General features: G+C 43.9%; 1 protein-coding gene across 7 annotated transcripts in view; it reads right to left on the reverse strand.

The window, feature by feature from the left end:
• Window positions 1-25,632, reverse strand: part of FYN (FYN proto-oncogene, Src family tyrosine kinase) — a 153,643-nt gene that overhangs the window by 65,400 nt on the left and 62,611 nt on the right. For 6 of the 7 annotated variants that reach the window (XM_054975554.1, XM_054975571.1, XM_054975598.1 and 3 more), the window contains exon 2: window positions 10,296-10,369. The exons of the other annotated variant lie outside the window; for it this stretch is intronic. The gene's annotated coding sequence lies outside the window, so the exon portion shown is untranslated. The remainder of the gene's footprint in view (window positions 1-10,295; window positions 10,370-25,632) is intronic. 7 annotated transcript variants of the gene reach the window in all.

The raw sequence follows: 25,632 nt of genomic DNA on the forward strand, positions 1-25,632 counted from the left end.
GCAGTGTACATCCTTTATGTCTTGTGAAACAAAGTGAGACCACATGGTATGAGTCTTCATCTGGCATGCATCTTGTGTGTAAATATATGAGTCAGGTGCAGTATGTAGGCAGAGGCTTCTAAAAGTATTTGCCCAGTGGTTGGTTATTGGCCTGAGTATACTGTATACATCTGACATCTTTAAAAGTTTCTTAAGAAATGGAATGTCTCTAGATTGATATTTTAAGGGGAAAGAATGGGTTGTGGATTTTTCAAGTTGCTGCAAAAAATTTTTTTCCCTCCAAAACCCAAATATAGTTTCTATTTAATATCTTTAGAAGTGGTTTGATTTTAGAAAACCTATAATTTAAAGGGTTTTTTCCTCATTCTTTAATCTTCTGGGTAATTATGTCATGTGCTAGATAAATAAGCCAAGACATTCATTTCCAAGTATTCAGTTTCCTTGCAGATACCTTAACATTTTGCAAAGGAAACGTATTATTTTTTTCAGGAAGGGGCAGATGTAATTCCAGACATATATCATTTCACAACTGACAAGAGCTTTAGTAGTGGTTCTTTAAAGTATAATTGATTCCCTGTAAGGATAAAAAGTAAATATTTTAAATCTGCCTCAACCCATCAGAATACAGATGGTACAAATTTCAATTATCGACTGGGCGGGGGGGGGGGATTTCAAGGATCCTCACTGGGGATAAAGGCAGGTTATAAATGAAACACATAAATAAGTATATTGTAAATTAAATAAGTACAATTAATGTATAACTTTTGTCCCTCTTGTTTTAGTTGATTACTTCTCAGTGCACTACGGTTTTGATAAAATCACTCTTATCATTTTCCAACAAAAGTGACAATTTCAGTAGGAAGACAGGTTTCAGTTTCAGGGGCATCTTGCTTATAAATGGACCTTGTATCCAGCTCAGTTGGACATTACTGTCTTGAAAGAGTGTCGATATGTACATCTTAATCCAAACTTGCTTTCCCTCTTATTAACATTAGGACATAGCATCTGCATAGAAATTTTTATTTAATAATAGCCACATTCCAAAAATCTCAGGAACATCCAACTAAAGCAAGCTAATATTGTAATCCTTACTGGGTAGAAAGAAGGACTAAGGCTGAGAAATGGTGATTTACCTGAGACCACTTCTATTTCCAGATATGCATGAGTAGGATATGGTTACCAGCCAGCAGCTGGCAACTTGTAGGAGTCCAGGGGTGTGTGAGCATAGAGTCTGCGACATGGTTACATCACTTCTGGGGAAAACCAAGAGGTGAGGTCATGTTGCTCTAGGAATCAGCATAGAATTTCCATTGATTCCTAGAATGACATAATGTCACTTCCAGATTTTCTGTGTAAGTGATGTCACACTGTTGTACAACAGCAATTTTTTTTGTTCCTCCTGCTGGAGGGCCAGAAGGCAATGCAAGCTGGAGCAGGGAAAGTCTCCCACTTTCAGTGGGCAAACAACAAGCCAAGCACAGGAGCATATTGTAAATCTTACTGAGTTCAACAGGTTATGTTCCCAGTAAGAACAGGAGTAGAAGAAATAAAAATCAATTGGTTGGATGCTACCATCTACAAGCAAAAGGAGTGGCAAAAGTGGACTGGCCTTCTCAGTTGTGACTCTGAAACTTTGAAACCCTTTCCAGGGAGTTTCATCTACCTCCCTCTATCACTGTCTTCTGCTAGCATCTAAAGTTTTGATTCAGTGCCTTGGAGACCCCATTTGGGTAGAAAAGTGGCATAGAAATATTTTAAATAAATAATTGTCTCTGTCTTTTCCAATAACTCCCTGCATTTCTGGAAGAACTTTTGTAAAGGGCCAAGAAATTCCTCCTGAACAAAACGCCATGCTTCTCAGAGGATGGAAATGAAATTCCTCCTTCCATTCTCGCACCAGGCTGATTTCCCCCTCCTTTCCAGTCCCTGCGACATACAACATTTTGCTCATGAGGCTCTCCTCTGGCAGCAGCAAACAGCTCTTTTCAGGGCACACAGAGGAAGGGAATAGGCAGGCAAGATCCACTTATGTACACATATGATACATCTTAACAGATTTAATGAAGGAAGAAATGGTATCCTATGCAAAACCCTGGATTTTGAAGAACATATGTTTTTAAAAAAGTAATTTATGGCAAAATGTTTATGGCAAAATATTTCAAGAACGTTTACAGAATTCGCATTGTTTTCTTCTCTTCAGAACAATGTGAAATTCATTCAGGAACAAGATATTTTTCACAAAAGTGTTGGTTTTCTCCATTTCCTTACCAAATTTAATTTTTCCCATGGATTCTGAATTTTCAGCTGTATGTAAATGATAGCAATGATCCCTGGCCAGCAGTTTCAGGATCATTGTACATTAGAAGATTTTCATTCAACGAGCACAACAGAGGATGTCTGTATGTAGACACATGTGCCACTCAGTTTTCTCATCAGTAGTGTGATTGCTTTAAACCCCATGGGTAATTAGCATGATTGTCAGTTCTGTATATATGGATAATCAAATTAAATGCCACTGGCATTGAAAAAAGGTCAGTTTGGTTTTTGCTACCTATCAAGTAACCCAAATGGTGTTGGAAAGTGTGTGCGCATTCATGCACGATACATCAAAAATATGGCTTGTTCTGTTTTCTGTTATATTAGTTTTTGTTCTGTAATTTGTTATACCACCTTATATTTTTGCAAATGGTTGCATATACTCAGTATTACATGTATCAAAGCACTTTCTGCTTGCTAATACAAACACAAACCTGATTCATATATTAGTAGAACTCACCCTGCTTCTCCAGTCTCCATACCCAAGTGTACATGTATGTCTACATGTGCGTGCGCACGCACGCACGCACACACACACGTGACGCTGCCTTACACTGAGTCAGATCATAGGAATCTTGTGTTGTCTCATTTTGTTCTGGGATTCAAAGAAGGAAAAAGTGGTATAACTTTCTCTCGCTTCTTCTGCATAATACACCACAGTAGTAGAAAAGGATTTAAATAATCATAAATAAACCTTACATTTGTTTACCCATTTTATGAGAAGCAAGTACAGGAATAATGTTGGCCTATTAAGATTCTGTCACTTATATATTATCAGAGAAGCATGAAATCAACCATGGTAAAGTAGCCAAGTCTGAGGTATGAATCTATAATAATGGCTGAAGTCAAGTTACATATGGATACCACTGTATAAACACATTCAAAGAATGGAGAAATACTAACTAGAGATTCAATTTAAGTCAGTCTGTTCAGGTATTTCTTCTGCATTTATATGTCTGCCTTTCAGTATCTCAATATCCAAGGTGGGTAACAACAATATAAAAAGATGGATAGCCGTGTTAGTCTGTCTGTAGCAGTGGAAAAGAGCAATAGTCCAGTAGCTCCTATAAGACTAAAAATATTAGTGGTAGGGCATGAGCTTTCATGAGCCACAGCTCACTTCTTCAGATACCTGAATAAGTGAGCTGTGCCTCACAAAACTCATACTCTGCCACTAATTTTGTTAGTCTTATAGGTGCTACTAGACTATTGCTCTTTTCCACAACAATATAAAAATAATTTGATAAAACAAGCACTGAAACAACAGATTTAAAAACACCTTATGCCTCCACCAGCAGGGAATATCCCCACTTTGCCCACAACACTGTGAGGTAGATTAGGCTGAGAGTGTGTAACTGGCCCAAAACCAGTGAACCTCCATGGTAGAATGAGGATTTGAACCTGGTTCTCTCATATCCTAGTCTAACCCCTACCCTACACTGGCTCTCTTAACAAAGCACCAACCCCCCCCCCCACTTTACAGGAAAAAGCTTATTAGACACAATACATTGTAAAACATGTCTGCAGTGTCCCCATTATCCACATTTCTGCTGGGTCCTGTCAGCCAGGAAAATTAAACTATACAATGTACTAGAATAAAAAGTGCTATGCTATAAAGCTTCCTAAATGTCATTATTTCTGTTTGATCCCTAGCATTTACTTGGATAAAGTGTGGAGTGTGTATTCTTCTAGGCCGGAGCTCAGTGCATTTAAATCTGCTAATCTCGTTGTCCTTAAGTCACAGTCCTTGACTATGGCTGCTTCCACACATGTTGGATAATCCACTTTCAATACTCTTTAGTGAACATTTGAAACTGATTTTCCATGTGTGGAACAAAAAATCCACTTCTAAAGGATTACGAAAGTGCATTGAAAGTGCATTATTCAACGTGTGTGCAAATGGCCTATGTGTCCCAGCAGCTCTCCTCCTTCAGTTTGGTTCAATGGGTTCTGCGTTCAAGCTGCGTATGTTTACATATATGTTGCTCATACTGTCACTTTTTGTTATAGAATTTTTATGCCAGCATTTCACCTTTTATTTGTTGTCAGAGTTAAATTGGTTTGTAAATCTTGTATTCACTTTTTATTAAGACCTTCAAGAGTTACAAAAAATTGCAAGCAAACATGGAGTCAATTACAGGGTTCCTGTTTAATGAGGTATTTGAAGGGCATTGGTTTTAAATCAAGATTTAACTGTCAAGATATAAGCCCATTAACTGTCAAGATATAAGCCCATTAACTGCTGCTTTGTATGATTTATTTTTCTCTAACTTGCTTGGACAAACTGGAGTCAAATTTGTCAAACCTGCAAATATCCTTCCCTCAAACTCAGCTCTGCAATTCACTGTCTTTTAATTTACTAATTGTAATTTTGGCTTATGTTTCATAATATATATTACCTGGAAGATTATCTGAACTTTTTTTTAATTAAACTGACCTCTGTGGGACTTCAGGTATGGCACACTGTATGCGTTCCTCTGCCAATACAGATACGTCTCTGTAATAGGGCAGTGCAGGCAGCCTCCCAGCCCTCCTGTGCAGCTGCCCGCGTTGCCACCGCCAGCTCCACACACCTAGTGAGCCAGCTGCCCCGTCGGCATGGCAGGTGGCCAGGGCAGCCTTCCATGCAGCCACCTGCACTGCTGCCAGCCGCCGCACTGGTGCCCTTTCTTTGGTGGCACCTGGGGCAAGTGACCCCCCTGCCCCTCATAAATATGGCCCTGTATGATGGTGCTGGCAAATCTTGCCATTTGGAGAGCGATGGATTTGTTCCTATCTAGCAATAATAGAACTAATATCTCATGGTCTGACCTTCCTAGAAGCGATAAAATGATCCTCAAATATCTGCTGAGCTCAGCCTCAAATCTTGGACACAGGAATGTGACAAATCCTCAATGTACCTATAATCACAGGAAATCCCACTGTAGCAACCTTCCATGACTGCGAGTGGCAGAATATCTAGGAATGCCTTAGTGAACGCCTTTCTGTGCTCATAATTTGTTATATCAGTAAAGTATACTGGAAAAAAATCAGGGGAGAAGGAAGTAACTCTCTATAAAGTAGGGTTTATTTTGGTGACTTCAAGTAAGTTGTGTTACAAAGCAGCATAAGACATAGTCTGACAATTACACATACCAGGTGTATGACAAAGAACAAAATATGATCTCAAAAATCCACAGAATTGGGACATGTACTGTTGTGGGATACTCTACAAACAAGGGGGAATCCCTAGGGCTGGCAAAAAAATCCAAAGGGTGTATCTAAGTGAATTTCTTTTTAAAAAAATGAAAAAACAGTATGTGCAACTGTGCAGTCAGGATAAGAGGGAGAAAGGGCAGTGCTGCTACAGAGGAGAAGAAGGGACCACCAACATGCCTGGCATACTTTCCTCTCCAAGTTTGCTGCCAGTAGTGGTAGAGAGGGAGAAACCTGGTGCAGAAAGCAGGAGGACAGGCTTTCCACTCTAAGCTTAGACTCCTAATCAACTGCTGGTGGTGGTATGGAGGGGAGAGGGGGAGGCTTGGAGCACTTTCTGCTCCAAGCTGCCTTTGCTACCACTGGCTAGCTGATGGGGGGATGAGGGAGGAAAATGTGGGCTTGCACCTGTTAGGGGGAGTTATCAAAGCAGGAGATACAAGGAACATCAGAGGATGAAAGAATGGCATTTCCCCTCTTTTTTTGTCATATTCTTATTTGTATTACAATATTAGGAAAGACCTGAACTACAACACCATCTGATGTTCATATTTTGTGAAAATACAGTTATTGGCCGTCGTCACACGGGCATCTCTTCCGTTAAATTTACAGCATATAGCGTCCTACCTGTTATCGGCACAGTAACGTTTCTTTGGGTCACCTAACGGCTCTTCGCGCCACCAGCTGTCCACACCGAAGCACTCTGTTCTGTTCTCTCTAACCGCGCAGAAGCAGCTCCTCCCCCCCCCTTTTTTATTATTCTGGCGTTTAATTCCGCTATATAAACAGCATATAAACATTCCGTTAGAGCAAAACATTACGACCATTTTGTCTTTCCAACTTTGAAATTATATAAATAGCCCTTTGCCCGCAGAAAACTCCCTGTCTGATGTGATCCCCATCGTTGAAGACTCTGCCATGGCGACTGAGTCATTTTTACTTCAGCAGAAAGTTTGCATTGTGTTATGGCGTTATGGCGTTATAAGGACATACTAAAATTAAAAAAAGGGGAGTCGCAGGAAGAAATGGATTCTGGGATTGAAAGGAGGGCATAGGGCGTTGCGAGGCGAAATACATCGATGTGAGGCATTCACACTGAGGCACAAAATAGCGCGACTACCAAGCACAAAGCAGAAGAGAGAAAATTGCTACAGTGTTGGAATAAGGTGGGTGTTTGCCGGGAAATAGCGCCATTTTAGCGCTAAATAAAAGCCCGTGTGACGACGGCCATTGTTTTAATCCGATTTACAAGTATTATAAATTATTTTATAGCATTGAATCCAGACTAAAATTTCCACAGTCTTAATGACTACCAACTGTGGTGAACGATTTTCCTTTCTCCCTCCACCCATGACAGGATTTTGGGCTGCCACAGGAAAGGGAAGAGGGAAAATCCCACTCTGCAGCCAGAAGTCCTTGCAGCATAGAAATGTTGTTATGGATCCAGTCATATTATATTACAGACAAATACAGTCACATATGATCATGTAACCTGTTAGCCAGTATATAAGTAGGGGAGGGGCTGTAGCTCACTGGAAGAGCCCCTGTTTTGCATCCAGATTGTCCCGGTTCAATCCCTGGCATCTCCATTGAAAAAAAGACCAGGCAGTAGCTGATGTGAAAGACCCTGAGACCCTGGTGTGCTGCTGCCAGTCTGAGTAGATATTACTGACCTTGATGGACCAACATTATACTGATTCAGTATAAGGCAGCTTTGTGTGTTCATGTTTATATGGGCAAAGCTCTATTATGAACAGAATTTCTTGATCATGCTTTATTTAATCACTGACAAACTTGAGTGCTGACAAACTTTTAATTCCTCTAGCTATCGTGCGGGTTTCAGCAGCTCATGGATGAATCCTTTCCAGTTCTCTAAGCAAGAAAAACAGTAACCCCTCTTCTCCCACCCCAATTTATCTTCTCTATTGATGGAGAGCAATGTGGTGGCAGCAAGAAGTAACCAAGAGCTGAGAACAGTCTTGCAGCATCACCCCTCCCCTTTCGTTCTTCACAACCTCCCCTCCAGTGGATTATGGAACTGTTCTTCTCAGAAAACTTCACATGTACCAGATACTTCCTATTCTTCCTCTCTCCCAAGTGCATTCATGGGAACTACAATACCTAGAATGTATGACATTATTTACCAGGTGTTCTGAGCACTGTAATTCTTAGAAAGAACTCAAGAGGTAGGAAGAGGGGGAAGAAAGAAATGGAGGAACAGCTCTAAGGATACTCCCTTCTCTGTCATTGCCATCACTTCTCAGCAGCAACACAGATAGGCTGAGATGGGATGGAGGGGATGAAGGAATGTCACTCTATGGCATTCTTAATAAAATTACTGGGTGCACCATGACTTTCCAATTTTTCCATCTAAAGTGTATCTCAGTAGTTTCACATCCTCCTGTTTTGAGGACAAGCTACATATGAGGGTAGGATTCATGCATATGTATTCATGTGTCTAGCTCTTCATGTGTAAATCAGAAGGATGAGGTCTATTATTAAAAGAATCTAGAATGCACAGGTGCAGGGAGCAAAATCTCCCCCCCCTCCTTATCATACTGTACTACATCATTTGAAGCCTAGTTGAGATACTGAAAAGGAGCCAGGATGGATGAAAAATGATTTAAGACAAGGCAGCTCTGGAAGTAAACAAGAGAAAGATGCAATGTCCCATTTGTCACTTGTATGCTCTAAACTCTGTAAAAAAAAACAGGCCATCCTATTTTACACATGGAAAGGTGAACATGTGAATCAATATATGTCTAATTTGGATCTCTCAGATGGACTAGGCAGATGCCAATTTCAGCTTCAGGTGTTGACTCATGGAACAGCTTTTTCCACCTATACTAATTTCAGTCACAAAAGATTCCCCCTTCAATGTAACAAATGAACAATTATCTTGATCCTAACACTGATAGATATTAGCAGATAACAGTTCAGTTGGTTATGGAAAAGGCAAAAATGCTCAGAGGCGGGGGCTCTCAAATTTGCCTTAACTGTGCTTCCCTCAGTTAGGAGACAAACAAGGTTTACTGAATGCAGTAAGAAGAAAAACAACAAAGAAGACTTAGCATGCAGAACACACTCATCCCAGACGTGAAGGAAGACAGAACAATGTAAAGAGTGGGGGGACTTAGAGGCCCTTAAAGAAATAAAATCTAAGAAGTTACACATCTAACTTCCAATTACTGTTGATAAACAAAGAATTAAGATCCAACAGTAGATACTATGAGAACTACTAGAGATTTCTCATTGCTGGCTTCTGTGTAGCTTGCTTTCTTGGCTCACAACATACACAGTTCACTGAAAAGAGATGAAGCAACTGGCACCCTAGAAGAGTTTCCATTCATTTCAATGAAAAGTCTTGCAAATCAATACTCTAGCTAGATTCATATGCAATACCTACACTAATCAGTCTTGGAGGTCCTCAGACTTGCGGATTATACCTTTCTGCCTGCCCTCCCCATCACTTTCCCACCTAATGAAAGATTTTCACTTTTACAGCACACTGTCTATTATATAGTGTAAATCCGTGGTCTTCCCAAACCTCTGTCATCCTAGGTGAAGAAAACGTTTAATCCAGAACAAGCATTAATCACTGTTCAGCAAGTTATGAAACTGAGAAGAATAATGAATGAAATGATTGGAAGACATGATATCAAGTAAAGTTCTTCCCATTTTAATTTCTGTTTAAGGCAATAGCTGTATGAGCAGCAGGGCTTTTTTTCTGGGAAAAGAGGTGGTGGAACTCAGTGGGTTGCCCTCAGAGAAAATGGTCACATGGCTGGTGGCCCTGCCCCCTGATCTCCAGACAGAGGGGAGCTTAGATTGCCCTCCGTGCTGCTTGGCGGCGCGGAGGGCAATCTAAACTCCCCTCTGCCTGGAGATCAGGGGGCAGAGCCACCAGCCATGTGACCATTTTCAAGCAGTTCTGGAACTCTGTTCTACCACGTTCCAGCTGAAAAAAGCCCTGATAAGCAGTACTAGACAGATGGAGATAGAGATGAAATGACTGGAAGACTTCACATCTCCCCACCCCCATCCCTTCACAGGTCATTTTAAAAGAGCTGTATATGCTAAGCTGCTATGTAGCAATGAGTAATACATAATTTAGAGAGATGGGTATAAAAGATGTGAAACAGACTTGGTATGCCAATTCCTACACTGCCAGTTGCAAAGTAATTTCCATATACAATTTTATACAGTTAAGCAGCACTGTTTCTGTAATAGTAGTAGTATTCATTTAATGGTGGCATAATTAATTTTATTTTTAAGGCAAGGCTTTATGATATCTTCTGTTTAGATTTTAGCTCCAAGTCTTTTAAGTGCTTTATAAAAACCACAGCATAATAAATAGAAGACATTCAATAAATTAAACTGTCAAGAGCATTCCTGGCCTCCAGGCTCAAGTTACTTCTTTCTTTTTTCTTTCTCCAAGATTTTTAGGTTGTAAGGAGAAAGCAAAGAAAAATATAAGAAAAGAAGATATTGTCACACTAGTGACCATTTTGTGTAATTTAAGATTTCCAATCTGAGTAGAAATTAAACTAGAATAAAAACATAGAAGCAATGTAACAAGACCAACTGTGAAAACATATGGCTGGACCCAGACTATACTGGCAATTCCACTGATTCCTCCTTTCTCCTGTTATGTCATTTGCCAAGGTCCCATATCCCACCAAGAGCAGCATTTTGTGTAGATCAGTATGCTGCAGTAGAAGAGGGGAGACCGAAAATTTCATTCTGCATCCAACCCATAATGTATAAATCATAGAGTTCCTTACCAGAATTTCACCCCAGTAAGCACAGCAAGCTTTTATTCAGCACATTTTTTCAAGTACTTCTGTAAAACTTAGCCCTGCAAAGAAATAGAAAGTCTTGCTCAGTCATATACTTCTATTGTGATCTTCCACACTAGCCCACAGCATGGAAAAACATGGTCATCTCTGACAAATCTCCCAGTACAATAATCTCTGATTTGTTTATGATGAAACTAGCTCGATACCCATGCTTTGCTACGGTATTTAACTACTTTCAATCCAGTTATAATACTTATGGGTATGTAACATTTTTGGGGTTGTATTTTTTTTTATTTGGCAACCTTGGTGAACTTCTAGGGGAAGACTGGGAGGTACATTTGACCTCAGGACACATTCAATGACTCCTCATAGCAACTGCATACTGTTTAGAATGTAGGGGGTAAGGACCAATCAGGCCGCATATGCAAATGACCTTGAAGGACTCGCCCAATCAGGGAAGAGTGGCCGAGTTGGCAGTGGGCGGTGGTGCAAGCAGGCAGCAGCCTGCCAGTCACACAGATAAAACACATTTTACCCCTTTTTACCTCATTAGGGGGCGAATTTCTTAAAATCCCTTCTTAGTGGGTGTTTACATCATGAAAGGAATGTTCTCTCCAAATTTCATTTTTCTAGGTCCAGGTGTTTGGGTAGGCGTTGATAAGTCAGCCAGGATGCTTGTCTTTATATATATAGATTGGGCCTGATTTTCAGTTTTTAAAAGTGCCAGTATAGAGTTACTAAGGACTCTTTTCTTTCACTTGTATCTCTTCATAATGCTCCTTGTTGCCTGCTACCACCTGCTGCTGGTGGAAGGAGAAAAATAAAGAATAAAGGCTCTCAGCCCTGCTATATCATATATGGGTACAACTCAGAAGTGTCAATGAGTAGATCTAAGAATTGCTGGAGTTTTACCACAGAGTTGTAGTGATTCCTGAAGCTTCATATTGTCAATTCCCAATTGTACCTGGAAGTGATACAGTGTTGGTGGGACCAAAATTACGCGCGCGCCCCACGTCCCAAGCTTCCCACAGGTTGCCAAGCTCAGCCTGCTAACCCTTGCTTGTAAAGGTATACTTCTAGATTAATACAACTCTAAGCTATATTAGCCCCATATCAACAGAATTTGGATGCGCAAATTGTTATAATAATTACAGAATTCCTTCAGACTTGCTCATTCAGATGGCTTCTTAGATTGCAAGAATACAAAAGGCCTCTTCAGATATATTTATTGATTTACTCGCTATTACAATAAGCAATGAATGCTTTTATAGTACGCTTTAGACCGTTCTGCATTCTGGAGAGCAAGCCAAGGTCATTAATATATAGCAAGGAGGGCACTGGGCAATTTCCCAGATATGGTGCATGGGTGGAAATGTCTTGCAAGCTTGGAACAAAGTCATTTAGATGTAAGTTGAATGGATGAGGTGCAAGAACACAGCCCTGGACAGATATCTGGCTTGATATAGATCCCGATTTGTTTAATTTAACATGTGATAAGTTTTCAGTTACTTAGCTTATAGTCTTGCTGAGACTGAGATTACACAGTGTAAAACAATGCAATCAAATAGTTAGTATGGTATACCCAGCAAACAACGCAATAGGATTTAAATCACAAAAATTAGGAAAAGTATCAGACAAGGTATGTCATAAACAATGCAAGAAATGGAATCACAGAAGTGGAAAGTACTGCAGCAAGAGCAAGATAATGCATACAATAGACATTGTAGAATCACAGAATGATAAAGTTGAAAGGTACCTCCAGGGTACCTGCAGGAAATTCACAACTACCTCCCCCTCCACAACCCCAGTGACCCCTGCTCCATGCCCAGAAGATGGCAAAACCCCTCCAAGATCTCCGGCCAAACTGGCCTGGAGAAAATTGCTTCCTAACCTCAAAGTGGTGATCAGCATTACCCTAGGCATGAAGGAAATGACCACGAGAACTAAGTATTGATGTAACCCTTCCTGTCCTCCCTCTCATGATTTGCCTAGGTTCACAGAATCAGCATTGCTGTCAGATGGCCATCTAGCCTCTACTTAAAAACCACCAAGGATAGAGAAACCACCACCTCTTGAGGAAGTCTGTTCCACCGAGGGACCGCTCTGTCAGGAAGTTCTTCCTAATGTTTAGCCAAAAACTCTTTTGATTTAATTTCAAGCCGTTGGTTCTGGTCTGACCTTCTGGGTCAACAGAAAACAACTCTGCACCAACCTCTGTATGACAGCCCTTCAAAGACTTGAAGATGTTTATTATATCACCTCTCAGTTGTCTCCTCTCCAGGCTAAACATACCAAGCTCCTTCAACCTTTCCTCACAGGACTTGGCCTCCAGACCCCCTCACCATCTTTGTTGCCCTCCTCTGGACACATTCCCACTTGTCTATATCCCTCTTAAAATGTGGTGCCCCAAACTGAACACAATACTCTAGGTGAGATCTAACCAGAGCAGAGTCAAACGATACCATCACTTCGTGTGATCTCTGGACACTATGCTTCTGTTGATACTGCCCCAAATCACATTTGCCTTTTTAGCTACCACATCACACTGCTGACTCATGTTCACTGTATGGTCTACTAAGACCCCTAGATCCTTTTCTCACATGCTAATACCAAGACAAGTCTCTCCCATCCTATAATTATGCAGTTAATTTTTTCTACCTAAATGCAGAACTTTCCATTTATCTCTGTTGAAATTAATTTTGTTTTAGCCCAGTTTTCTAGCCTGTCAAGATAATCCTGTATCATGATTCTGTCTTCTACCATGTTTGCTCCCCCTCCCAATTTAGTATCATCTGAAAATTTAATAAGCATTCTCTCTATTCCTTCATCCAAATCATTTATAAAAATGTTGAACAAAACAGATCCTAGGACCAATCCCTGAAGCACTCTACTTGTCACTCTTCTCCAAGAGGATGAGGAACCATTAACAAGCATTCTTTGGGCGCGATCTGTAAAGCAGTTACAGATTCACCTAACGGTAATAAGATCCAAACCACATTTTACCAACTTGTCAACAAGAATATTATGTGGAACCTTACTGAAAGCCTTACTGAAATTGAGATAAACTATGTCTACAGCATTCCCCTGATCCAGCAAACTTTCTCAAAAAAAAGATTAGTCTGACATGACTTTTTCTTGAGAAATTCATGCTGGCTCTTAGAAATCACAGCCATCCTTTCTAAATGCTCAAGGACTGACTGATGATTTGTTCTAAAATTTTTCCAGGTATAGATGTCAAGCTGATGGGTTGGCAGTTACCCAGATCCTCTTTTTTCCCCTTCTTGAAGATGGGGACAACATTTGCCCGCCTCTAACCTTCTGGCACCTTACCTGTTCTCCAAGAATTCTCAGAAATAACGGACAAAGGCTCAGAAATTACATCTGCAAATTCTTTTAGTACATCAGTCCCTTTAGTACATCAATCCTGTTCCTGTTATGAAAGCCCCTCTGAGTGTTCCACAAATATGAAATAATGTTAGGAGGTTTGCACCTACTGGCACCACATTTAGCCAAACATTTGCAGAAAGCCTTTATGTTCATAAAAGTGTTTATGCTCTGGCTCCTCCAAGCTATCAAGAATGCAGCAAAAATACAACCCTGATTACAGGGCAACGTAAGTAAGAGCTTACTGCAGACTTTTGGCTGAATGTGTGGATGTTAGAAGTAGGGCGAGCAGTAGGTTTGCCAGCCACCAGGTGGGGCCTGGAGTTCTCCTGGATTTACAACTGATCTCCAGGCTTCAAATATGAGTTCACCTGGAGAAAATGGCACCTTTGGATGCAGGACAATATGCCAATAAAGGTACTGACTGAAAATATGGCATTACATCCCTGTTGAGTTCTCTACCCTCCCCAGATCTTCAGGAATTTCCCAAGCCACAGTTGCAACCTTAGCCAGTAAGCAAAATCCTACTTGAGTGTTCGTGAATGTATGAATAAACTTTTCTAAAGCCTTTTTTGCATGGGCAATTTTCACTGCTTTTGGCCCCATACCTGTTCAGGTTTTCATCCAAATTCCAGATGCTTAACTCCCCCTTCAGACTTCAGGGATGCGTTTTCAAGATTTATCTTTGGATTTTCTGCCTGCGTTTACTCCCTGATATTTTTCTTGATGCAATTTTGCTTTGGCTTTTTCAATCATGCAGAATTTTCCATTTGTTTTTATCCCCTCCATCCTCTGTTCCATCCTCCTTCCTGGCCCTGCAGACCACTTCTTGTTGATTGGTTTCTACACCTCCTCTCAGCTCCTCCCTTTCTCTTCTCTCCTCCTTCCCCTCCTAACATCATGGTTATAATGTTATTATTCTTAGCTTAAAAACAATTTCCCCGATACAGGCCAGTCATGCTCCAAGTAGACATTTTTGTTTAGGATTTACGATACCCCACCCCCTGCTGTCCAAACTGGAGAACCCTGCACAAGCTGACCCAGTGTTGAGAGGCATAGGTCGGCACTACAGGGCAAACCAACACAATAAGATAATGATGTTATAACGTCATGTTGTTTTCTTCATAAAAAAGTAGTACTTCATAACAATATAATGACAGTTATTTTATGTTGTGATTACTTGGATTTGTTTTAGGTTTCTATGTTTTTTTGGTTTAAAAGTTCTGTGTTTGGGGTGACTGTGCCAACTCCGCATGCATGGCATGCTGGGGTTTTTTTGGCTTTCATTTCTCTTTTGTTATTTTTTCCTATTGCTAATGCCTAGTGCTGGGTGACTTTGGTTATTGTAACATCATACCATCATAACATAATAACACAATTGGGCATACACAAAAATTAAAAAAGCAGGTGGTGGTGGCGTAATGGCACTGGTGCACCAACAGTGACACTAATGATGATGTTCACACCTCACCACATTACCTTCTTTATTTCATGGTGGTGTGGACAAAAAAATACGGCATTTACATCATGATTAAAAGTGTGTGGACAGGCTGGTGAACAAAATGAATCTGATCCTTAAGGAGTGAACACTGAAAAAGAGAGGGGTAAATCACTCATGCAGAAAAGGCCTAAGGCTAACATGGATTATGCACTATCAAGTAGTTGTAGGAATAACTAGCATTGCCAGGTCCCTGTACCCTCTCAGTGGGAGTGAGGGGAACCCAGCACTTATCTCTTGGTTCTGGCTTCTTGCACTTGAGTGATAACGTCAGTTCCAGGAGGTGGCACCATCACGCCAGCCATGGGCATGCTCCTCCGCTTTGGGTGTGGCAAATTCAGTCCATTTGATGCAAAATTGGCCCAGCGAAGAACAGGAACATGCCTGCAGCCAGAGCAATGTCACTTCGGGAAGTGATGGTGTCATGCCCCACTGGAAGAATGACCAGTGGGTGTTTTCCCAGGTTGCCTGCTGGTGGGGGGTGATTGCTGAGGGGTTCGCCAGCGATTGGTGGGCAATAGGGCAAACCCCGGGAGATTGCCTGCCACCAGTGGACAACTGGAAAGCCTATAAATTTCTCTAAATTGCATCACTGACATATCTGGGAAAACTGGAAAGGTTGTAGAAAATATTTTATGCTGCACACTTTTCTACAGTTTTATTGCGAAGGGTAAAAAATACACATAAATAAGAAACACAACAAGACTGCACACATAATTGGAAACAATTAACTAGAGTTACTGAAAGCTAGAATGACATTCATGATATAACTCTGAGGCAATCTGAGAAGCAATGAGGGTAAAATGGACAAATGCCGCTGTTTTGCCAACCCTAACAGAATTTTTCATGACAGCAACTCCAGTTCTGCCCTTAGGCTGCATGCAGAGACAAAATAGCTTGCAGAGTAGACAAGCAGCACTGTCATAACAATTTCTAATAATTGCCACTGGAAGAAAGTAGAGCCTGTGTCTTGTGTTGCTCTATAAATCAGAAAAGGTAACAAGCAAGACTGGGAAAAGGTTGATGTAGTGGAAAAGGTAGAAAGCCAACTAGGGCCTGTCAAGTCAAGTCAATAGAAAAAGTATACAAATTAAATACTTCCACTACACGTAGTTCAAAACTGTTTCCTCAGTATCAAGACAATGATAAATGGTGTTACAGGTCCTTAGAAAGGTTAAAACATGAGATTAAAAACGAAAAAGCACAATTTTGTTTGCCTCATTCTTGGAGTATTTCTGTTAGAGGTCAGTATAGTTCTTGCCACACCCATGTTGACTTGGTCCCCCGTCATAGTCCAAATATGGGGGTTGGAATGATGCCTGGCCTTTAGAGGGGCCCACTGGACTGCAAGCTCATTGCTATGAAATGGTCTATTTACAACATTTTTAAAAAACAGCTCTTTATAATCCATAAGATTGCATGTATGTGTGGTATGTAATGGAGGGAACCCAGTGTTATAGGTTTGTACTGGGTTCGGAGAAACCCAGTGAGCTTTGTGCTCACCTGCTGCTGCTCTTCACAGATGCTCTTCACATGGCCCCAGTATTAGCTCCAGGGGACACTGGGGCTATAATTTAGCAGCTATCTAATTCCTCATGCTCTAGAACATGATTTTGGCCCTTCTGATAGTACAATGTATCCCAGGAGACTGGGAAGGAGGCAGTCACTGTATGGTTACTGAGTGTTCATAGTATGGCAAAATGGAAGGGCCAATACACTATATACATCCCACCAAATCACATACACTTGAAAGAAACCAGGGATGGCCTCTAGTACAAGTGGGCTGACATGGATCATATGCTGGGATAGGCACAGTGACACTTGATGTTTGGTTTGCCCGCCTTCAGATGGCGGCTAGAGATCTCCCAGAATTACAAATAAGCTCTAACCCACAGAGTTCAGTTCCCCTGGAAGAAATGGCTGCTTTGGAGGGTGGACTTCATGGCATTATACCTTGCCGAGATCCCTCCCCTGCAGAGATCCTTACAGCCTTTACACTTTCCTAGATGCACTTGTCTGGGTTGCTGGTTCCTCATTGTCTGGAGTCTGGGGCCCAGCTCCTGGACTTGCCAGAAGAAGGGGATGGGAGGCAGCTGGGGGACAGTTACCCAGACCGACCAGTGGACACCCAGGACCAGACCAGGCTGACAACAGAAGGAGAAAGATGCCCCAGTCTCAGGAGGGCAGAGCAGCACCCAAGCCCCAGTCAGGCGGAGCAGGTGGAAGCCCGCTAGCCTCACCATCTGGTGGAAGACCCAAGGGACAGGCCAGGAGAGTGAAGATCACCAGGGAGGGAACAGCCCCAAGAGAGAAGGCTCAGAAAGCAGGGGCCGTCAGCCAACAAGCCAGCCAGCAACCTTACCAGCAGGGGAGAAATAGCAGCAGCAAAGACAGCTCAGGACCATGCCCCAGCCTCCAGGCAAGCTAGAGGGGATTAGCCAGGACCAAGAAAAGCTGGGAGCAAAGCCATCCCAGGTGTGGCAACCTGAGGCACTCACCAGGGAAAGCTTGGCAGCCAACCAGGAGAGCACAGCTGTGGCTGATCAAGGCAGCCAGCAGAGAAAACCCAGGTGTGGCTGCCTGAGACATCGAAGGCTGTGGCTAAAGTACAGGGGAGGGCGTTGCTGGCAGGTGGAGCTGGGAATAGGGGAAAGGATATAAGGAGAATCCACCCACAGGGCATGGTGGGTTGTGTAGGAGGATGAGTGAGTTGAGGTAAGAGAGTGTGTGTAAGAGACATGGAGGAGGAGGAGGCTGGGGGCTGGGGGCTGGGGGCTGGGGGCTGGGGGCTGGGGGCTGGGGGCTGGGGGCTGGGGAAGGTGAGGAGGAAGGGAAGGCAGCCAGGACTCTGTCAGGTGGAGCAGGCCTGTTAGGGGAAAGAGAGGGAGTGAGGGTGATGTAGACCCCCCTCCGTCCACAGAGCAGGTACCTGTATATTCCCTGATGGCATCCCCATATCAAGGTCAGGTGGGCTGGCACCTCACAGGGCGATGCCCAAGACAGCACCTGACACTCAATGCAACCATTTTCATTGTATTTGAAGAAGGGAGCTTAACTCTTGAAAGCTTATTTATTTATTAAAGCATTTATACATTGCCTTTCCACATAATTCATGGTGTCTTACAAAATTATTGTCAAGATTTAAAATTAAAACCAAGATAAAATCTCTCCCTCCCCCAGAACATATTCCGGAAAATCTTGCTGGTCTTTAAGGTACTACTGGCTAGGGTTGCCAGTTGCTTGCCGTTGAGGGAGCCAACACCCAACAATTTTCCTCTCTGGGATGTAGCAAACCACCTGGCAATTGTCTGTCATAGCAGGCATCCTTGGCAAATGGGTGTGCATGCCTCTGCACCCTGCCACAACATCATCACTTCTGGAAGTGATATTATCACTGTGGGGAACAGAGGCATAAGTGCACAGGGGATAATATGGAAAGTGCTGCAATTCCCCTGCTGCCCCACCCTCCCAGTCTCCCAATGGTGACCTGGCAACCCTATACTGCTCTTGAATCTTATGTTCAGTGGAGAGGTATTGGGCTACAACTTATGAGTATTTGTTGGTTGCAGATCAGGATTTCTGGTCAGCCAGGCCTTGTCAAATAAACTTCATGGGTGCTCAGTGCTGCTACCTCAGCAGCCTGTGCTTTCTCTTGCACAGTTTGGAACACAAGCTTTTTTGTTATGGTTGTTGGAGATAGGCACTTCTGCAGGGCTTCATCATGCAAGCCACAGTTCAGAGCCAAGGAAAGAATGTAAAATTGTGCCCCCTATATTTTCATAGCAGTTATTTTTGTAAAAAAGTAAATATGTGAATAACAAAAACAAGATTTATTTTGGTCATGAGTAGGGATACTAGTCCCCTGATGGGGGTGGGGGATCCCCGGTCCCACCCTCCACCCCCACTCCCACTTACCTAGCTGGAAGGGGGGGGAATGTACCTCCCAGAGTGCTCCCCCAGACAGACAGCGCCAGATCTAGGGTGGCCCGCGCCCGGGGCAACCCTCGGCCGGCCACCTTGCATGCGTGCTTCCTGTGCTGCGTGATGATGTCACTTCGGTGACGTTATCACGCAGGACGGAATGGAGGCAGCGTGTGGGGCTGGGAATCCGCCCGCACCATTCGCCTCCCTGCAGGCAAATGGCGTGGGTGGCCTCGCAGCCCCCCCGCGCTGCTTGCCGCGCACCCCCTGCCCTGCAGGGCAGGCAAAAGGCAGCGCGGCCACCTGCAGGCAGCCCCGCAGCCCCCTGCGCTGCCTTTTGCCTGCCCTGCAGGACAGGGGGTGCGCGGCAAGCCAGCCATACTCTGTCCTGCGGGGCAGGCGAAAGGCAGTGCGGGGGGCTGAGAGGCTGCCCACGCTGCTGCCTGCGCCCTCTGGCAGCTGGCAGCTGCTCCCAGCGCCCCCTCCCTGGTGGCGCTGGGGGCAGACTACCCCCCTGCCCCCCCTCGATCCAGCGCTGGCCACAGCAGCCCAATTTGACCAGATTCAAGCCCAATTTGACCCATTTGAGCTGTTGTGGGGTGCAAGAGTTCTCCCACGGTCTTCAGTGGCCAGATTCAAGCTGATTCAGGCCAAACTGGGCTGCTGCGTAGTGCAGCCGCGCTACACAGTGGCCCAATTCAGGCTGAATTAGGCTGCTGTGTGCATGGGAACACTCTCCGCTCTGCAGCAGCATGATTTGGCCCACTTTGGTCCAGATTCAGCCCCCTGGAGAGTGCTGGAGTGCTCCCAGGGCAGCCCATGACCTGTGCAATGATGTCACATCCCGGATTTGACATCATCATGCAAGCTGGGAGCACGTGCACAGTGCTCATGCGCGCAAAAGTGAAAAGTACAAGGTAGAAGCCAGGTCACACATCTCCCACCAGGGGGCTGGGGGACCTGACAACCCTAGTCATGAGATGTACATACTTTAACAAGTAATGCATAAGTAAATATTTTACTCGCTATTTTAAAAAATACAAAATTAAACCACATCAGGTTATGACCAGTTGTTACAACTGTACTTTAAATGAGACATTCAAGCTTGTTTTGTGCTTTCAATGAGACAAACTGCATCAAAATGAATATTGTTAGTTACCTAGTTTAATATTGATGATGGACATATTTGTCCCATTTCCTGCCTATTCCTTACGAGACAGCACAAAGGCCCAGGCCCTTATAGAGCTGCACAGCCAGAGACGGTGCCAGGATTTCTGGTGTCTGAGGCAAGACACCTACTTGCGCCCCTTGCCCTGTGTGCATGTGCTTTGCGCGCGTGCACTCCAGCTCTGTGCAATGCAGCAGGCAGCAGCAATGAAGGGGTGGAGAGGCGAGCGAGAAAGCGGCCCACTTCCGGGTCGGGGGGGGGGGTCGTTGGGGGCTGGCACGGCGCCTCCTTCAGAGCTCAGCGCTTGACACCACTTCCATGGATGTGCCAGGCCTGTGCACAGCACAGCAAAGGCCTCAGCCAGGCCATGTTCCACCTGAGCAGCAAAGGAAAACTATATCCATTGACTTAGCTTTCATTTACTTTTCACTGCTACAAATTGCAAACTAGGCAGTGGGTTCTGCTTCATTTTATGAGTAGCTGTCCTAGGAGTCCGCTGGTGATGGGCAATCTTCTGGCAGTTTGTTCCCACCAGTTGCTGGGAACCCACAAGAGGTTTTGGACCACCCAGAGACTGCCTGCCACCAGCAGGCACCCCAGAAACATGGAGAGCACAATGGCATTAGTTCCTGATTATGTTGAGTTTAGACATGGGCATGAATGGGGGGGAAAATTCCAAACACCCTGTTCGGAGTTCGTGTTCGTGGCTCTTGAAAGATCCTTTTAAACTAACAGCTGGCAGGGGGGGATTCCCCCTTGCCGCATGCCAGCTGATAGTTTAAAGGGCACTTTCCTGCCACGTGCAAGGGGAAGGGCCCTTTAATCACCCCACAATCCCCAGCCCCCACCCCCTGCCCCACCCCAGCGCTGCTGGGTTGCTGCTGCCGGCTGCGAGAGGGATGGAGAGATTTGCCTCGTTCCTCTGACAGCAGGCAGAGCTGGTGCCACCACGGGGCCGCTTCTGCCCGCTGTCAGAGGGACAAGGAGAGACTCCCCTGGTCCCTCTGACAGCGGGCAGAGCCAGTGCCGCCACAGGGCCACTTCTGCCCGCTGTCAGAGGAACGAGGAGAGACTCCCCTGGTCTCTCTGACAGTGGGCAGAGCTGGTGCTGCCGCGGGGCCACTTCTGCCCACTCTCAGAGGGATGAGGAGAGACTGGTCCCTCTGATAGTAGGCAGAGCCGGCGCTGCCATGGGGCTGCTTCTGCCCGCTGTCAGAGAGACAAGGAGAATCTCCATGTCCCTCTGACAGCGGGCAGAGCTGCTGCCGGCATGGGGCCACTTCTGCCTGCTGTCAGAGGGATGAGGAGAGACTCCCCTGGTCCCTCTGACAGCGGGCAGAGCCGGTGCTGCCACAGGGCCGCTTCTGCCCACTGTCAGAGAGACGAGGAGAGTCTCCTCGTCCCTCTGACAGCGGGCAGAGCCGGCGCCGTGGGGCTGCTCTTTCCTGGTGCCAGCGGGACGGAGAGATTCTCTTCCTCCCTTTCGCGCCGGGAGAGCTGGTACTGCCCCCTTTGCCGTCATTTTCTCTTCACAGTGGCAAAAACTGTACTGCCTGTTGGAAGCTACTTTGAGAGGTTAAAAAACTGACCTTCCCAATGTCCAATACCCACCAAATTTCCTCTGAAGACCCCCCCCAAGTTTCAGAGAGATTGCAGCCTGAGAAAGGTGTGATCTTCTGAGTGGCAAAAACAACTGTCTGCTGGAAGCTGAAGGGTTAAAGCCAGAAGGAAAGCCAGAAGGAGTTCAGACAGAGTTCAGTCCTTGCCATTGCCAAGGGAATTGATTGAAGGCACCTGAGTGTCTGGCTTCCCGACCAGCAGCAAGGAATGAGGCTTGCGACGACCACCTGTTCGTTTGGAATGGGGACTCATGAACAGAGGCATCTGTGAACAGAGGCATCTGCGAACAGACGAACAGGCTGTTTGTGGGTTTTTTTCATTCGTATTGCTGCTCGTGCCCATGTCTAATTGCATTGGCCATGGGTATGTTCCTGCACTTTGTTGGAGCCAATTTGGGCCCCAAATTAGCCCTGCACAAAGCAGAGGAGCATGTACGTGGCCAGCATGATGAGAACACTTCTGATGACATCACCAATCTTCTCTGGGATCCTGTGCACGATTTGGACAGGTGAAAGGAGACTTCTAAAGGTAAGTCCTGGGTCCCCTACCACCTGCCAGGAGGGGACAGGGACCTGGGAACCCTACTTGTGAGTCTCTGGTCAATAATTTCCATAAGAATCCACTGACCAGCCTGTCAATCTTTCCTTATTTTAATATGCCTTACCCTCTTTCTATAATTTTCCATGGGGCAGCCATGGGCTTTGGCCCAGAAAATCACTTGTGTTCTTTAAGAGAAAGGAGGGAAAGCCCTCTAGCTCCATTCTAGGGAGGAACTTGGCTGAGGTTCAGAAAGACAAGCAGGCAAGATTAAGAGGGGGGCTGATAGTAAGTTCAGTAAGGCTTTTGTTTTACTTCAGTTTTACTGTAAAGAAGGCAAACAGCAAGGAGCTGAGCTTGGTAGGGCACTGCCCCTTTCGCCCTAATGGATCAGCTGCCCCTGCTTAGTTGGTTCGATTTGAAATTATAGAAATGTGCCCTTTTCCTAACAGCATGGTGACTTGGAATAGGAGAAACTATTTTATACATTTTTTGGTGCTCCTCAGCTTTGCATGCCTCACTCCTGGTTACTTGGAAGTGTGGCATTACTACATCCATCAGGAGTACATCCTTGGGACAGATGCCCTGTTACAGACACACAGCAGTCGAGAACAGATGCACCTACACAAAGTTCTGATCAGGGCAGCATGACAGGCAGGCAGCAGTACATACAGAAGAGAAAGCAACAAGAAAGGCAGTTTGGTAGAGGCTCTTGGGTCCAGCACAGTTCAGAGGGGCTGGGAATCTGGCCTCAGAGAGTGCAGTTTGTCCACAGGGCAGAGTTGATGGTGAAGGAAAGAGAGGGAGGAAATCTGCCCCTCTTCAATCACAGTTACACAACCTGACACGATTATGCTGCCAACACCAGATGGAGACAAGGTGGATGTGCAAGATATAGTCAACCCAGCAGCATCGTACACCCATGAAGCTGCTTTATGCTGAATCAGACCCTTGGTCCATCAAGGTAGTCTGTCAAAACTGTCAGGATGTCCCTATAATGAGTATTAGCAGGCTAAACAAGTGCTAAAAGAGATTAGGCTGTCAAAAGTTAGGTGCTCCACAGACAATGACTAATATAACACACTTCCTGTTTGGGTCTTTAATGCCATTGGTTCCAAAGTGAAACTCCAGTCTAGCTGCATTTTTCCCACTTGCTGGGGCATACAGGGTTATACACTAATTGAAGCCCTGGTTTAGCCATGTAGATCAGGTTGTATTACTGACCTGAAGAGCTCTGAAGTGATTTTTACACTCTTGGAACTTGCACTCTATCTACTCCACAAGAACCCTGTCCACTTCATCATGACTGTTAAGAATCATGAAGTGAAGGCCAAACAGAAGTTGCACAAAAACAGCAAACATTATATTCACAAAGGTACAACAGGGAGAAACCTTCAACTAAATGGAATTGCTCTCTGAGAGGATGAATTCCACCTCTTCCAAGTCAGGAAGGCCAATACACTAGTCTCTCTGTACCTGTTCTTCACATGACTGGCACATAAGGTTGTGACCTAACCTAATTTTCTGGTTGTTGAGTAATCAAAAGGCCTTTTGAATAGTGTTTAATCATTAAAGTTCAGATAACTAAACTCTACACATTTATTAGAAAGGTATCTCACATCTTAAACAAATCATACATTTGAATTTCAAAAACTAAAAAAAATAAATAAATTCTGATTTCACAATTTAGGAAAGGATTAAATAAAAACATTTTGATTCCAAGTTTTCTAAACAAGCAGCAAAACTAACAACTTAATAAGATTGTGCTGGCTGACAGTAACAGCAGAAGGCTATAAAGCTAGCTTATCATTTTAGCATGTAAATTGTAACATATGCATAAGAAAGGCTGGAAGCAGCTTATTCTTGCACAATGCTGCTGATTAATTTAATTTTGGGTGATAAAATACAATTTCACAAGTTTTGTGATACGCTAAAATAAAACAGAAAAGTGACAAAGCAAAAACCAGTGATTCTGAACATACCAACATTATATATGCATATATGTTTATGTATATATATCCAACATGATTCACAGAGGTAGAATGAAAATACACAGCTTGTTGCCATACTTGCACTCTCACTTCACTCCAACTGTCATACACGTTTGATAGAAAGCCCTTCTATCAGTAGAACAGAATGTTCCTGACTACCCTCCTCCCACAGCAACCCACTGATTTTCCTGAAATGTTGGTCCTAGGGAGTAATTTACCTCTCAGGAACAGTATAAGAGGTAAATTAGGGGTCTACAAAAGGAAGAGAGAATGGATGGAAATTACTCCACCCTTTCTTTATATACTGGAATTTAGGACTCTGTAACTGTTGTTGATAGTTCTTAAAGGTCATTGACCATAAACAATAAACAAACCCCACCCTTTCTGTTAAAGAAGAATTTAGTCTAGAACCCACCCAAAAGATTAAACTATCCTGTCCTAGAAGAGCCAGTCTGGTGTAGTATTAAGAGCGTGGGACTCTAATCTGGAGAAATGAGTTTGATTCCCCACTCCTCCACTTAAAGCCAGCTGGGTGACCTTGGGTCAGTCACAGCTTCTAGAAGCTCTCTCAGCCCCACCCACCTCACAGGGTGTTTTGTTGTGGGGAAAATAATGACATACTTTGTAATCCACTCTGAGTGGGTGTTAAATCATCCTGAAGGATGGTATATAAATCAAACATTATTATTATTATTACTATAATGGTCAAATAGTGAACTTATACAAAATTAGCTGTCATTGGAGAGTTCCATCTAGTAGTTCATCTATAATTGGAGTCCATTGACTCAAACAACAATAAACCCCTCTAACGTCTGCTCCTGCCTGAATATACACCTTAACATAGTGAGGGAGTTGGTGTGTCAATGAAGCTGAAAGCAATAATGTCAGGAGTTTCGATTCGGTCAAAAGTCTAAACTCCTAGAAGAGTTACTCAAGGTGGAATGGTTAAAGCTGAGATGCCAAACTAAGATGCCTTTAGGAATCAATAATCACATTAGCAGAAGATAACTGATTGTTCCAATGGTGATGGAGATAGAGGAATCCTTGTAGGGTAGCTACTGACCAGCAGCAACATTGGAAGGTGACACTGGCAGAGGATCTTTCATGGACAATGGTAGTGACACTTTAGCTAACTTTGGTTAGTATTGTGCAGAAGGCAATGGTAAATCACTGCTAATTCTCTCAAAAACCTGACCATAAGTC

This window comes from Eublepharis macularius, chromosome 1 (assembly GCF_028583425.1).
Source record: "Eublepharis macularius isolate TG4126 chromosome 1, MPM_Emac_v1.0, whole genome shotgun sequence".
Taxonomy (NCBI): Eukaryota; Metazoa; Chordata; class Lepidosauria; order Squamata; family Eublepharidae; genus Eublepharis; species Eublepharis macularius.